Here is a 14,071-nt window from a genome sequence, read left to right as displayed (position 1 = left end):
TTTCTTTGCTAAGCAAGTGAGAATAATATTATTAAGCTTAAAACAAATACAACATAAGCTAGCTCAAAGAGAAACAAACCAACTAGGTTGGACCCTTCCACCTAAGAGCTAGCACAAACCAAACACTCAACAAGGCTTACAACCAAGCTTACAAAGCCAAAAACCAATTGTTATCTCTCCTACTAACACTGCTAGGCAAACAACCTGAATTATACCCATTACAACCTGTTTCAGACTACTAATGGTGTTCTTGACAGTAGGAATGGAATGTTCCTACAAACTAGTGTTCCTACATTTCTAAATCAAATACACAACTGTTACCAGTGCTGCAAAGTACACTTGTTTCCTGAATTTAGAGCTTTTGCTTTGACTGATACTTCTGAACAACTGCGGCAAAGTACTACCAGTGGCCTGAATTCCCATCCAAGCCTTCATTTCTGCCAAACACCTACTGATGTAAGGACAATATATAAAAGAAAAGATGCTCATGATCTTCATCACCTTGACCACAAATCAAACACCTTGCAGAGGCACTAATGCCTATTCTTGCAAGCTTGGCTGTAGTTTGTAGTCTAGATTGAACTGCAAGCCAAACAATGAACCTATGCTTTGGGGTGTTAAGCCTATTCCACACTAATCTATCCCAATGCACCTTAGGCTTGACCCAGCTAACTTTTCATACACCTGCTTCACAGAATAGTGAGTCATAGCACACATGGCTGCCTCAGTATAGACATGTTTCAATTGTTCCTTTGTAGCACACACCTTTTTCCAATACCAGCTAGCAGAGTTACTAGGCTGATATCCCCACCAGTCCCCATCCTTTAAATACACTGAAGTGACCCATTTAATCCACACATTATCTTGTTTAGTAGCCAGTTCCCACAGATATTTACCCATATTTGCAATGTTCCATAATATGACATCACTAAAACCTAAACTACATGCCTGTTTACTGCAACAAGTCTTCTCCCATGCTATGTTTCTAGGCTTTGAGCTGTAAGCCTGACTACTCCACATGAAATCCGTGCATATCTTAGTGATCTCTTGCAAGACATTCTTGGGTAGAATGTATATCTGTGCCCAGTACATATGCAAGCTAAGAAGCACATAGTTCACAAGCTGCATTCTAGTTGTATAAGATAGATTTCTGGAACTCCATAGCTTGATTCTAGCAGTCATTTTATTCACCAATACTCCACATTGAGCCATAGAGATTTTCTTGGAGCAAATAGGAACTCCCAGGTATTTGAAGGGTAATATACTTCTAGTGAACCAGAAGCCTCAACAACTCTTTGAATGTCACTATCAGACCTTCCATGACAGAAGATAGATGACTTCTATTGATTATCCTGTAAACCAGAGGAGTTTGAAAATAATTAGAAGGCTTGCAGTAGAAGGTAAATAGAAGAGAATTCACCTTTACAATAGAGGATCAAGTCATTAGCAAAACACAAGTGAGTCAGTCTAAGCTCCTTACACCTTGGATGAAACTGGAATTGAGTTATTCCACTCGTCTTGTGAAGGATTTTTGACAAGTATGCCATACAAACAAAAAATAGGAGGGGGAAAATTGGATCTCCCTGCCTTAGACCCTTCTGAGATTTGAAAAAACCATGCATGGAACTACTAAGCATTAATGAGAACATTGGTGTTGTAACACATCCCACGATTAGATCAACAAAGTGAGTAGTGAAATCCAGATGAGTCAACATTTCCTTAAGAAACAACCAATCAATTGTATCATAGGATTTTTGCAAATCAATCTTCATTAGGCAGCTAGGTTTAACCTCTTTTCTTCCATACTGCCTCACAAGATCCTGAACCACCATGATATTGTGAACAATGTATCTTCCTTGGACGAACCCCCCTTGGTTCTCTAGAATTAAATCAGGAAGAACATGTCTAAGCCTCCCACACAACACCTTAGTACTCCCTCCGTCCCAGAATACTCGCAACGGTTTGACTAGACACACTTGCCAATGCACAACTCTGACCATCAAGATGTTCAATTATATATTATAAAAACTTATAAAATATTATTTTGAAAATATATATTAAGATGAAGCCAACAATATATTATATGCTAACACTTATTTTCATATACTATAAATAAAATAGGGTCAAAGTGAATTATGTGAATAGTGCAAAAAGTCAAACCGTTGCGAGTATTCCGGGACGGAGGGAGTAATACATTTATACAATGTATTACATCAAGAGATAGGTCCGAAGTCATTGACATACTTTGGACACAACTTTAGGGATTAAAGTGACCACAATATGACTTATTTCTTTTAACAACTTGTCATGCTGGAGGACATCAAACATTGCCGCTATAACTTCATCCCCCACTATGTGCCAAACATCCTTATAGAAATAAGAGCCAAAACCATCTGGTCCTGGAGCCTTAGCACTTGGAATTGAGAAGAGAGCAGCCTTGACTTCCTCTGCTGTGTAAGGAGCATTTAAGATAGCTTTGTGGTGATGTTGACAAACAGTCCCAGTCTGAACCACATGTCGAATAACATGTGTTCTATGTACGTACATGAACACTCCCCAAAAGAGCATTGTAATATGATAAGAATGCCTATGACACCTTAGCAGGATTGGTTTTCCATACACCTTCCTTATCAAAGATATTGTATACTTGATTCTGTAGATTTATACTTTTAATGCTCTGATGAAATTGAAGGAAATAATGCCCTTGGTCCAAGTATGCATTCTATGTTAAGTCTAATAAATGCGGTTCAGTATTAATTAACAAGTTAATAATTCAGTGAGATCAAGTGAGCTGAATGCCTAGCTAGAGGCCGCTTCAGTTCAAGTGGAATTAATGATATTAATCCACAGCTTACTCTTGACTGAACCCGTAGGGTCACACAAATAGTACGTAAACGGATCAAGTATTTAATGGCATTAAATACTCCATCTATGAATATTCGGAACCGACGGATCTTGGTTTCAGTGGGAGCTAAGATCGTCACATGCAAGAAATGAATACTCCGGAAACGATGATATTGCCGGAAACGGAAATATGGATCGTATCGGAAAAATAAATATTATCCAAGTCGTAGATGTTGCCGGAAACGGAAACATGGTACGTATCGGAAAATATTATCGGAAATGGAAATATTGCCAGAATCGGAAATATTGCCGGAAACGGAAATATTGTCAGAATCGGAAATATTACCGGAATCGGAAAATAATTCCGGAAACGGAAATATTAAATATTTGTTCGAAACGGAAATTAATTCCGGAATCGGAAATATTAAATATTGTTCGTATCGGAAATGAATTCCGGAATCGGAAAATTTAATCGGAAGCGCATCGTACGAATAAGCATCGGACGAGGCCTGCCGGACGAGGCCCAGCACGAAGCCAGGCCATCGCCCAGCAAGCCAAGCGCGCCGCACAAACAGCCACGCCAGGCCCAGCGCAAGGCCAGGCCCAGCAGGCTGCGCAGCGCGCACAGCGCGCACAGCACGCGCAGCGCGCAGCGCGCGCGGGCGCTGCGTGGGCTGCTGCTCGCGCGCACGCATGGGGGCCCATCGTGGCTGCCGTGCGTGTGTGTGCAAGTGTTTGTGTTCGTGCACGTTTCCTAAAACATGCAGAGTTCGGTTAATGATTAAATTCCTAATTCTATTTGATAAATTAATTAAATTAGAGTTCTTGTAGGATTTTAGGTTTAATTAATTTGTATCTGAATAGGATTTCGATTCCCTTTCCATACCCCTATAAATATGAGGCTAGGGCTCACAATTTATAACAAGTTTCAAAGTATTCAAAAGTGAGTTTTTGAGAGAAAAATTCAGCCACACATCTTGCTCAAAAGTGCCGAAAATTCTAGTACCTTAAGGGCGATTCTAGTTGGTCAATCTTAAGGCGGATCCGGACGTGCCGTGGACTATCTACGGAGGGACGACACTTGGAGTCCTAAAGACTTGTTCTTGTTCGGTTCGGGCGCAGCTAGGGAGGGCACGCAACAAAGAGTATGCATCTAAATTATGCTATATGATTATGTGTAAATAATATGTTGTCCTGGGTTAATGGTTGTTTCCGCATGATCTATGTAATGTCATATGTATCAAAGCCTAACAGTGGTATCAGAGCCCCTTATTATTTTCATAATCTAAATTGCATAAACATGGTTAAATATTACAAATTTGCAAAAATTAAAAGGGGTGATTAATTTTCGTAATTATTAATTAATTGCAAATTGCGTTTATTTAATTATACGTACGCAGTTTTTCGGCAGTTTCTTCGTTACTCATCCAAATCGAGTGATTTTTGTGTCAATTTCGCATGTAAAAGGCATTCTAAAATTTTGACAAAAATAGTATTTTTCTGCCGAACCCATAATTCTCAAATTCGAAGCCTAACTATGACTTTTCGAAGGTTTTAGTTTTTCGAATGCAAAATTTCGTAAATTTAAGATGTTAAATTAAATATTTGCGATTCTTGTTGATAAATCTTGAATTTTTGATTGACCTACTGCATATGTTTAACAAGTTTGAATGCCTAGTCTTGTTAATTATGCAATCTAATTTGTAATTATGATTAATTTGTTGAAAATTAGAATAATTTAGAATTAATTTGATTTTCATAATTAATTGTAATTTAATTAGAAACCTATGATTAAAAACCACCATAAAAATTGTAAATTTATGATAAATTTTAAATTTTTATGACCTAGACTTGAATCCATAACAATCGGAAATCAATTGGATAATAAATTTTCGATTTTTCGCCATAAAATTATGAAATTAATATTATTTATTAATTTGTCATTAATTTTAAATATAAATTTTAAATTTTTATGCGATTCGTTCATATAACTTGCACGCACAAAGCAATGGACGCTTCGTGTTACCCTTAGGGGGTGTTGTATAATGCGGGCATGCGACGACGAGCAAGGGAGCTCGTCGCCCGTGCGGCACGAATGCAATGAGCAAGGCATGGTGCACGTGCACAAGGCAGCAGCCCTGCCTTGTGTCGTGTGCCACGAGCAATGGACGAATGGGCATGGGCGAAGGGCGAGCCAAGGCAGTCGCGTGTGGGCAGCAAGTGAGCTGCGCCACAACGCGCGCTGCCTCGCACAAGAGCGCGCAGCCTCGCGCGCAGCGAGCGCAAGCTCGCGTGCCACGAGCGCTGCGCCCACCATTGCTCGCGCGCACAGCGAGCGATGTCGCCCGCCCAGCGAGCGATGTTGCGCGCCCAGCGAGCGATGGCTCGCGCGCCCAGCGAGCGATGTCGCGCGCCCAGCGAGCGATGTCGCGCCCGCACTGCGAGCGATAGCTCGCGTGCGATGAGCGCTGGCGCGCGCAGCGAGCACCAATGCGTGCGGAGGCTTGCGATGGGGATGCAGCAGCTATGCGACGAGCGCATGGGCTGCGCGCACATGGCCAGCAATGGCTGTGTGCGTGCGGCCCATGGGCATGCAATGCGTAGGGTGTTTGCGTTACGATTAGATCGTTTTGAATGTTTAATTTGAAAATTTCAGTTCACGTAATTTTAATTAATTTTAAAATTAATAATTTAAATTATTTTCTTGGATTTTAATTTTGAATATTGTAATTATAATAAATGTTATTTATTCTAATTATTTTACTAAAATTAAAATCATGAATTAATTTAAATACGACTGAAATTAAATTAAACTTTTTGGATTCAATTATAAATTTATATGAGCTTTAAATTTTAATTAAATTTGTATGTTTCCGGTTAGACTAGAAATACATTTTTATGTTTAAAATTAGTAAAGCATATGAATTTATTGGTTTAAGTGGGAGCGCTTTTTAGTCATAAACTCTTGATTAGGTCTACAAATCCTTAAGGTTAAAACAACTTGATTAGAATTAATAAGGACTGAATAATTGGTAGATTATTGGTGCCCTTGATTAATTGCTGCAAATGTTTACGTGATGCATAATGTGTTTTACTAACCAGCTATGTGGGCCATTCATGATAATGAATGGGTGAATGGTATATATTGTATATGTACTGTTTTGCAGGTTATGAAGTGACTAGTATGGCCCAAATAGGATAGAAAATATGGTCTGCGTACCATTAATTTGAATGTAATTGGTCTAAAGTACCAAAGTTATTTTTCAATTCAAATATGGTCTGCGTACCATCAAATAGTTGTAATTAGTTATAGCTTATCCTATTTGAAGAAAATGGTGCCTCCCACGGAGATTTTCAAGACGGACTTTGAAGTTAAAGCTTCAAGATGAAGTCGGGCCATACTAGATCACAAATATCTTATGCATGTTTTAAGTTATTTATTGCTTTAAATATGTCTTAAAATGCATGAGATCAAAAGCTTGATTATGTTGCATGATTAAGGATTTTAGTTCACTTAAAATCTAACCAACATAGTAAGAGCCTTAAGTTCCAAACTTAAAAATTGAGTTAAAAGGTGCCATGCCAAAATATACACTTGCTTGGATATCCTTTACATCAATCTAGTAATAGTTTTCGCTCAGCGAGGTGTTACTTATTGGTCCTAAAGGGGCAAGGTACACAAATAATTGTGAGTACATGTTAGTTTTGGTGAAACTCAACGATATAAGTAAGGAGTCCTTTTATGTCGTGGCAAAATCGATAGGTTTACCTAATAAGTTCTTAGACGTACCTATCAACCAAGAGTAGTTTCTAGACTATTAGCAAAAGGCTTTTTCTTACCTAAAATGTTTTAGGATTAAGTCGACAAACTGTGCTTAGTTCTTCAATGGTTTTAGGGTCTTGGAATCATTTTATTCACACCTGCCGGAACACATAATTCGAATAAAATGCTAATAACTTGTTTGAATTGCATGGTTGCTTTAATTTCAAGTTATTATTCATGATAAATGTTTAGACTTTGCATGCTTCAATGTATGTTTTAATTATTGTTTATAATTAAATATCTTGCACTGCAATAAATCCTTTTAGAAAGGTAACAGTAAATTTCCTCGATTGGTAGTGAATCCAAGAACGATTCACGGAAAAGAGAGAAAGTGAGCAATTTAAAATGTACGTTTCTTATATCGACCTTTATGGTTGTTTTCGAATATCAAAATCGAATGGCAAACCAATTGGTGCTTGTGAATTCAAAATACAATGTAGTTTTGAGATCATAAAGCATTGAGTTTAAACGCTCAGCCTTACCAATGGTTAACAACCTAATATCTTTGTCCATTTAATTCTCGAATGAGTCTAGTCACTAGACATTCGAATAGATCGATACTTAGAGAACTTTAGAAGCTTCTGGTAAGATCATCTGGTTGAACCAAAATATTCAACATAAATTAAAATGGAAAAGAACCTTGTTGGTGACATTGGACATGTCTAACAAAGTATAAAAGTCAACACTAAAGAATTCAATTCTTAAGACTATAAGAAAGGGTACAAGAAATAGGAAAACAAAGGAACATATGAAAGGAATTTACGATTCCGTTTCTACCTATAAGTTTATGTTTAAAGAGGAGTGACCTAGCAATCAAACTTCCTTGGTATCATATACCGCTTGAGGTTCTTACTTCGGTAATAAACTCAAACAATGGAAGCTAGGATACACTAATGACCTACAAGTGGGAAATGAAGCATGGCAATGCTACATTAGTTGTAGGGTCATCTAGTTTGTTTTAAGTCCTTTCAAAGGCTGGAACTAAAAGGCTATGTTGTTCCATAATCAGCATACCTAAATTTCTGCTTCAAACACAGAAAGACTCACATTCAGAAGAACAAAAACAATGCTTGTTTGTTTGTTTATTTGAATGAAATGGTCATTTACGGAATGAGTCAATATGCTTGATTAAAACAAACAACTCTTTAAAAAACTTTACTAGGTTCAAATCAAACCCTTGATTTGAGTTCCACTAATCTTTGGCATTGTTGCTTAGACCATATCAACAAGTTAACATTCACAAGCTCTATTTTAAATGGACTTTTGAAAGTTGGTTGATTTCTAGATCAACTTAAGACAAGCTAGTCTTACTTGTTGAAAGTAACAAAGAATATGAACTATTGTTAGAACGCCTAGACGATAGAGTTCAAAGCTAAAGAAAGGTTTTATGACTTTATTATTTCACATGGATTTGAGTGAATATAGGTTTATTTACTCAAATGTGATATAAGTTGAATCTGTTTGGCTAGTTCAAAGATTCAGAAGTATAAAATCCACTTGGCAAGAAATCATAAAGATCTAGGTTAGATTATGTTGATGATTACTTGAGACCAAATATGATCATCAATGATTGTGTGGTGTAATTTCACAATCTAGGTCCATAAGATATGGCATATCTTAGTTGGAATAATCGAAGTCAATTAGTACTTGATTCGATTAATGATGAATCATAAAGACTTTTCCTATAATTTCTAAAACAAAATGCTCAACTACCACCAAACTAAACCAAAATTCGTCAAAGCTATTGAAAAGTAAATTCAGAATAACTTTTCATAAAATATATCTAGAGAGTTGCAAAACTCAGTGGGAGTTTAGTGTTTGTCATTCGACAAACTAAGGCCCAAGTATAGATATATGTTTCATTGTGATTTATTCAAATGAGACACAAGGGTATTGTTTCTACCACGAATTTTTGAGAACATAATGTTTGTTTGCTCGAAATGATGTCCTTTTGGAGATTCGTTTCCAAAATGACAAGTGGGAGAAAATAGACCTCGAAAGTTTTCGAGGCGAACAACAAACATAATCGGACATTCCGGAGGCTTTTCGAAGTGCTTCAGAAAATCCGAACTTATTCTTTAAGGACTTTAGAAGTGGTTTTAAAGAATAGACATCTCTTAGAAGACTTTACAAATGCTTCAAAGAGAACAGAATATTCAAAGGACTTTCAAGTGGCTATTGATATTCTATTTGTTTGATGTTCTATACCCAAGTAGGCATAGAATTCAAGTCACTGAAACTATGAGATTCTTCTATTAGATAGTGAAGAAACATAGAGATCAGGTCAATGAAACTATGAGATTCTTCTATTAAATAGTGAAGAAACCTACAACTTGCAGTCAAACTATTATCCTGTAGATTAATGGGTTTGTGACTTGTAAGAAAGCTATGACGAAACCTAGATTCCCTAAAATGGTTAGAGGCCATATATAGACTCAAATGTTTTAAATGGTTAGAGGCCATAAAACATACTCAATGTTTTGATGACAAAATTGAAATTTTGTTGATTTGCAAGAATAGGTTCACACCTATTGGTTGCAAGTTTGTTTTAAAGATAAAAACCATCAAACATGGAATTGTGTTCACACACAAAGCTAGATTAGTTGCTAAAGGTTACAAGCAAATTCATGGCATGGATTGTGTTGAAACCTCATGCAAAATCGTAATGCTTAAGTCTATAATTCAAGCAATGATTGCATATTGGTACATATGGCAATTGGATGACAAAAGATATCCCTCAATCAAATGTTGGAATATAATATGTACATGGTATGTCATAGAATTTGTGGATCCAAATAAATTCTTGAAAAGAAAAGCTAGCTTATAAAATCTAAGTACAGATTTAAGCAAGCAATTGGGAATTGGAACTGTATTTTAAGTGAAGCTAATAAGCATTTTAGTTTCATAAAATATACATGATTCTTATAGATATATAAGAAGTTTAGTGGGAGTACTTAAAACTTAATTGGTCCTATGTGTATTACACACATATCTCTCTATTGTGAAATAACATTCAAATGCTAATGACTTAGATTTGAAATTATTCATCAATGATGGACCATGGCGAAACTTAGTACATATTGGGTATTAAGATCTATTTACAAAGATCTTATAATATTGTTTTAGATTAAGTAATGGCATTTACTAAATCAAACACGAAAGTCTCCATTGGAGATATTCGACCCATGTGAATAAATCTAAGTAAAGGATGTTTGAACTATGTATAAGCATTTACTAAGTTAAACATCAAAGAGTCTAAATGAGATTCCTAACCTATATTATATGTCAAAGAATTTAGCTGAATTTAGTATCTACTGAAACTAGATAAGCTAAAGTTACATGAATAGAATTCAATTGGGAAATATTCTGCAAAAGAATTTATCATGTATGATATAATATGAGGATCGCCAAAAACGTATCGTATGACTTTAGGCATGACGAACATATACCAATCTCTATTGATCTAAGTGAAGATCAACTAGATTGAGATCAAGAATACTTATGGTGCTTGAAAAGGTACATAGGAATAGTTCTTGATTCAAGGAAATAAAGATATGCTAAATATTGATGCTACACGCATAAACACTGGCAAAGGATCAAGCAAGATTCCCTTGGAGTTAACCATTGATAAGGACGAGCTATAGAGCATCGTGTTTCGAAATGGCAACATGGATTGGAGACCATGAGTTGTTGCGTGGGAAATTAAAATATTAATTTCTATGTTCTAAGATACAGCTGGAAAGTCTTCCACGTGTCTGTGAACTGCTTGGATAATAAATCCAAACAAAGCATCACTAGCAACCTAAACAGTTGAAGTAAAAGTAATTATTGCCTAAGAAGCAATAAAACAGGGTTGTTTAAAGTTCTTCACTGAACTTGGGTAGATCACCTATCTGCTGGCTTGATGGTTCTTCATTGAAAATGCGTAGAACCACTCTTGAAGCAAGAAAAACGTCTGCTAACTTAATGGTTCTTCATTGCAAAATGAGTAAAACCACCATCGAAGTAAGAAGGACTAGATCACATAATAAACAAACTCGAAAAGATCTTATCATCATATCTCGAAGAACATTCGATGAAAAGGATATTAAGATTGGCAAAGCATGATAACTAAACCTATGCAACAAGTGAGAAGCAACACTCACGTTGTAGCACTGGAAATCAAGCATAGCTTTGAATTCCATGAACTGTTTTAAAGATGAGTTTGAGGCCCATGGTTGTAAAACAATGGGGTTAAACATTTATCATATATGAAATGTATTTTCATATTCCATTTAATCTTGGTTTAGTATTAAATGATGAGTCCCTTCAATTTGACGATATATTCAAGATAGACTGTCAGGACCAGTCCTGTGACTAAGAAATGTCTATCAAGTGAACTTGAATGTCAAAGGTTGAAAATGGTCCCTAGTCGGAGTTTTCTATAAAATTGGACGCATAGAAAACGTTAGACGACTAGAATGCAAGATGACTAGTAGTTCTGTTTCTTGAACTATGTGGACATGGCAATGTCATAATCATTTACATAGATACTTACTTTGGGAAGACTAGTATCGGACAAGACCTATGAAACTTTACTGTAAGAGATGAAAATCTGTCATGAGTAAATTTCATTAAATTATTAGACACTAAATCCTCAATACCTGAGTGATTTGAGATTACTTGTTTGAGAACTGGTTGCTTTGACGTTGACCAACCGTCGCACCGTAAAAGGAGGCTATAAAGGCAACGCTCAGGTAATCACCTATCAAACGAAGTCTAATCTCAAGATCGCAAGATTGGGATTGTCCTCCCATAAATCGGGATGAGATGCTTAAAAGTTGTACAAGGCCACTCGGAGAGCTAGAAACTGTGAAATGCATGGCCGTGCTCGGATGAATCATAGGCTATGATTATCTGTTTATTTGATCAGTTGAACTCTGAAACCGAGGAACACCTCTGGACGTAATAAGGATGACAACTCTTACCTTATGTTCAAGAGCAAGCATCGAGCGACAAAGGAATTAGGAAATGCACACTTGTCCCTAAGGACAAGTGGGAGACTGAAGGAAATAATGCCCTTGGTCCAAGTATGCATTCTATGTTAAGTCTAATAAATGCGGTTCAGTATTAATTAACAAGTTAATAATTCAGTGAGATCAAGTGAGCTGAATGCCTAGCTAGAGGCCGCTTCAGTTCAAGTGGAATTAATGATATTAATCCACAGCTTACTCTTGACTGAACCCGTAGGGTCACACAAATAGTACGTAAACGGATCAAGTATTTAATGGCATTAAATACTCCATCTATGAATATTCGGAACCGACGGATCTTGGTTTCAGTGGGAGCTAAGATCGTCACAGGCAAGAAATGAATACTCCGGAAACGATGATATTGCCGGAAACGGAAATATGGATCGTATCGGAAAAATAAATATTATCCAAGTCGTAGATGTTGCCGGAAACGGAAACATGGTACGTATCGGAAAATATTATCGGAAATGGAAATATTGCCAGAATCGGAAATATTGCCGGAAACGGAAATATTGTCAGAATCGGAAATATTACCGGAATCGGAAAATAATTCCGGAAACGGAAATATTAAATATTTGTTCGAAACGGAAATTAATTCCGGAATCGGAAATATTAAATATTGTTCGTATCGGAAATGAATTCCGGAATCGGAAAATTTAATCGGAAGCGCATCGTACGAATAAGCATCGGACGAGGCCTGCCGGACGAGGCCCAGCACGAAGCCAGGCCATCGCCCAGCAAGCCAAGCGCGCCGCACAAACAGCCACGCCAGGCCCAGCGCAAGGCCAGGCCCAGCAGGCTGCGCAGCGCGCACAGCGCGCACAGCACGCGCAGCGCGCAGCGCGCGCGGGCGCTGCGTGGGCTGCTGCTCGCGCGCACGCATGGGGGCCCATCGTGGCTGCCGTGCGTGTGTGTGCAAGTGTTTGTGTTCGTGCACGTTTCCTAAAACATGCAGAGTTCGGTTAATGATTAAATTCCTAATTCTATTTGATAAATTAATTAAATTAGAGTTCTTGTAGGATTCTAGGTTTAATTAATTTGTATCTGAATAGGATTTCGATTCCCTTTCCATACCCCTATAAATATGAGGCTAGGGCTCACAATTTATAACACAAGTTTCAAAGTATTCAAAGTGAGTTTTTGAGAGAAAAATTCAGTCACACATTTGCCTATAAAGTGCCGAAAATAATAGTACCTTAAGGGCGATTCTAGTTGGTCAATCTTAAGGCGGATCCGGACGTGCTGTGGACTATCTACGGAGGGACGACACTTGGAGTCCTAAAGACTTGTTCTTGTTCGGTTCGGGCGCAGCTAGGGAAGGCACGCAACAAAGAGTATGCATCTAATCTATGCTAAATGATTATGTGTAAATAATATGTTTTCCTGGGTTTATGGTTTTTCCGCATGATTTATGAATTGTCATATGTATCATAACCTAACATTTCCTCCCACCATCCACATTAGGATAGACAGTAAGCAGGACAGGAGAGCGATCAAACTGACCTTCAGGCATAAAACAAGCCTCAACAGCTGGATAACACCTTTGTCAAGCAAGATTAGCTAGGATTATATCCAACTTTGAGAAAACTTTGTCCACACCTTGTTGCTTATTGTTCTAGGTAAACAGAGTACCCAAAATTTTTATATCTTCCATACCACAAACATGCATACAACTATTGCCACCAATAATATCAGCATGTCTAACAAGCATACCTATTTTCTCCTCAACAGATCGACATAACACGATTAAAGTCACCACATAAAACCCAGGATTCTTGAGTATTAAGAACCTGCAAATCCCTCAATAACTCCTGCCTCATATCACTATCATTAAATGCATAAATAAAAGTACAATAGAAACTGGGCATACCACTCATAGGAGTAATGTGACAGTGAAGAAACTGACTTGATGCGGCTACAATGTTAACTGCAAAACTGCCAGATTTCCAAGCAACCACAATTCTACCACCACTATGTTAACTAGCATTTCTTGCGAAACACCAATTCTGAAAGACCTTCTGATAAATCTTGTCAAGATTAGGAAGATTCACCTTGTGTTCCAAGAGGTCCACCAATCCCACCTCACATTTCTGAATGAATCTTTTAATTTCATCCTGTTTATGAGACAAATTGAGCCCCCTAACATTCTATGCTAGAATTCTATCCATTAGGAGAAGAAGGGTCCCCCCTTCCATCTACTGGTCTCCCACGTTCATCACCCTGACTCACACCAATTACACACATTGTACCTCCCAAATCATTTTGTACTGATTCTCCAAAATATGGAAAGCATTAGTTGTCTGAGTTGGGTGCACAAGTGTACTTCTTACTTTTATTGGTCTAAGAGCTCTATGAAATCTCTTTGGATCCATGAATGGAACATTTTCAGCAG

The sequence above is a fragment of the Spinacia oleracea genome, chromosome 1, assembly GCF_020520425.1.
Source record: "Spinacia oleracea cultivar Varoflay chromosome 1, BTI_SOV_V1, whole genome shotgun sequence".
Taxonomy (NCBI): Eukaryota; Viridiplantae; Streptophyta; class Magnoliopsida; order Caryophyllales; family Amaranthaceae; genus Spinacia; species Spinacia oleracea.
Note: the sequence above shows the minus strand (reverse complement) of the source record.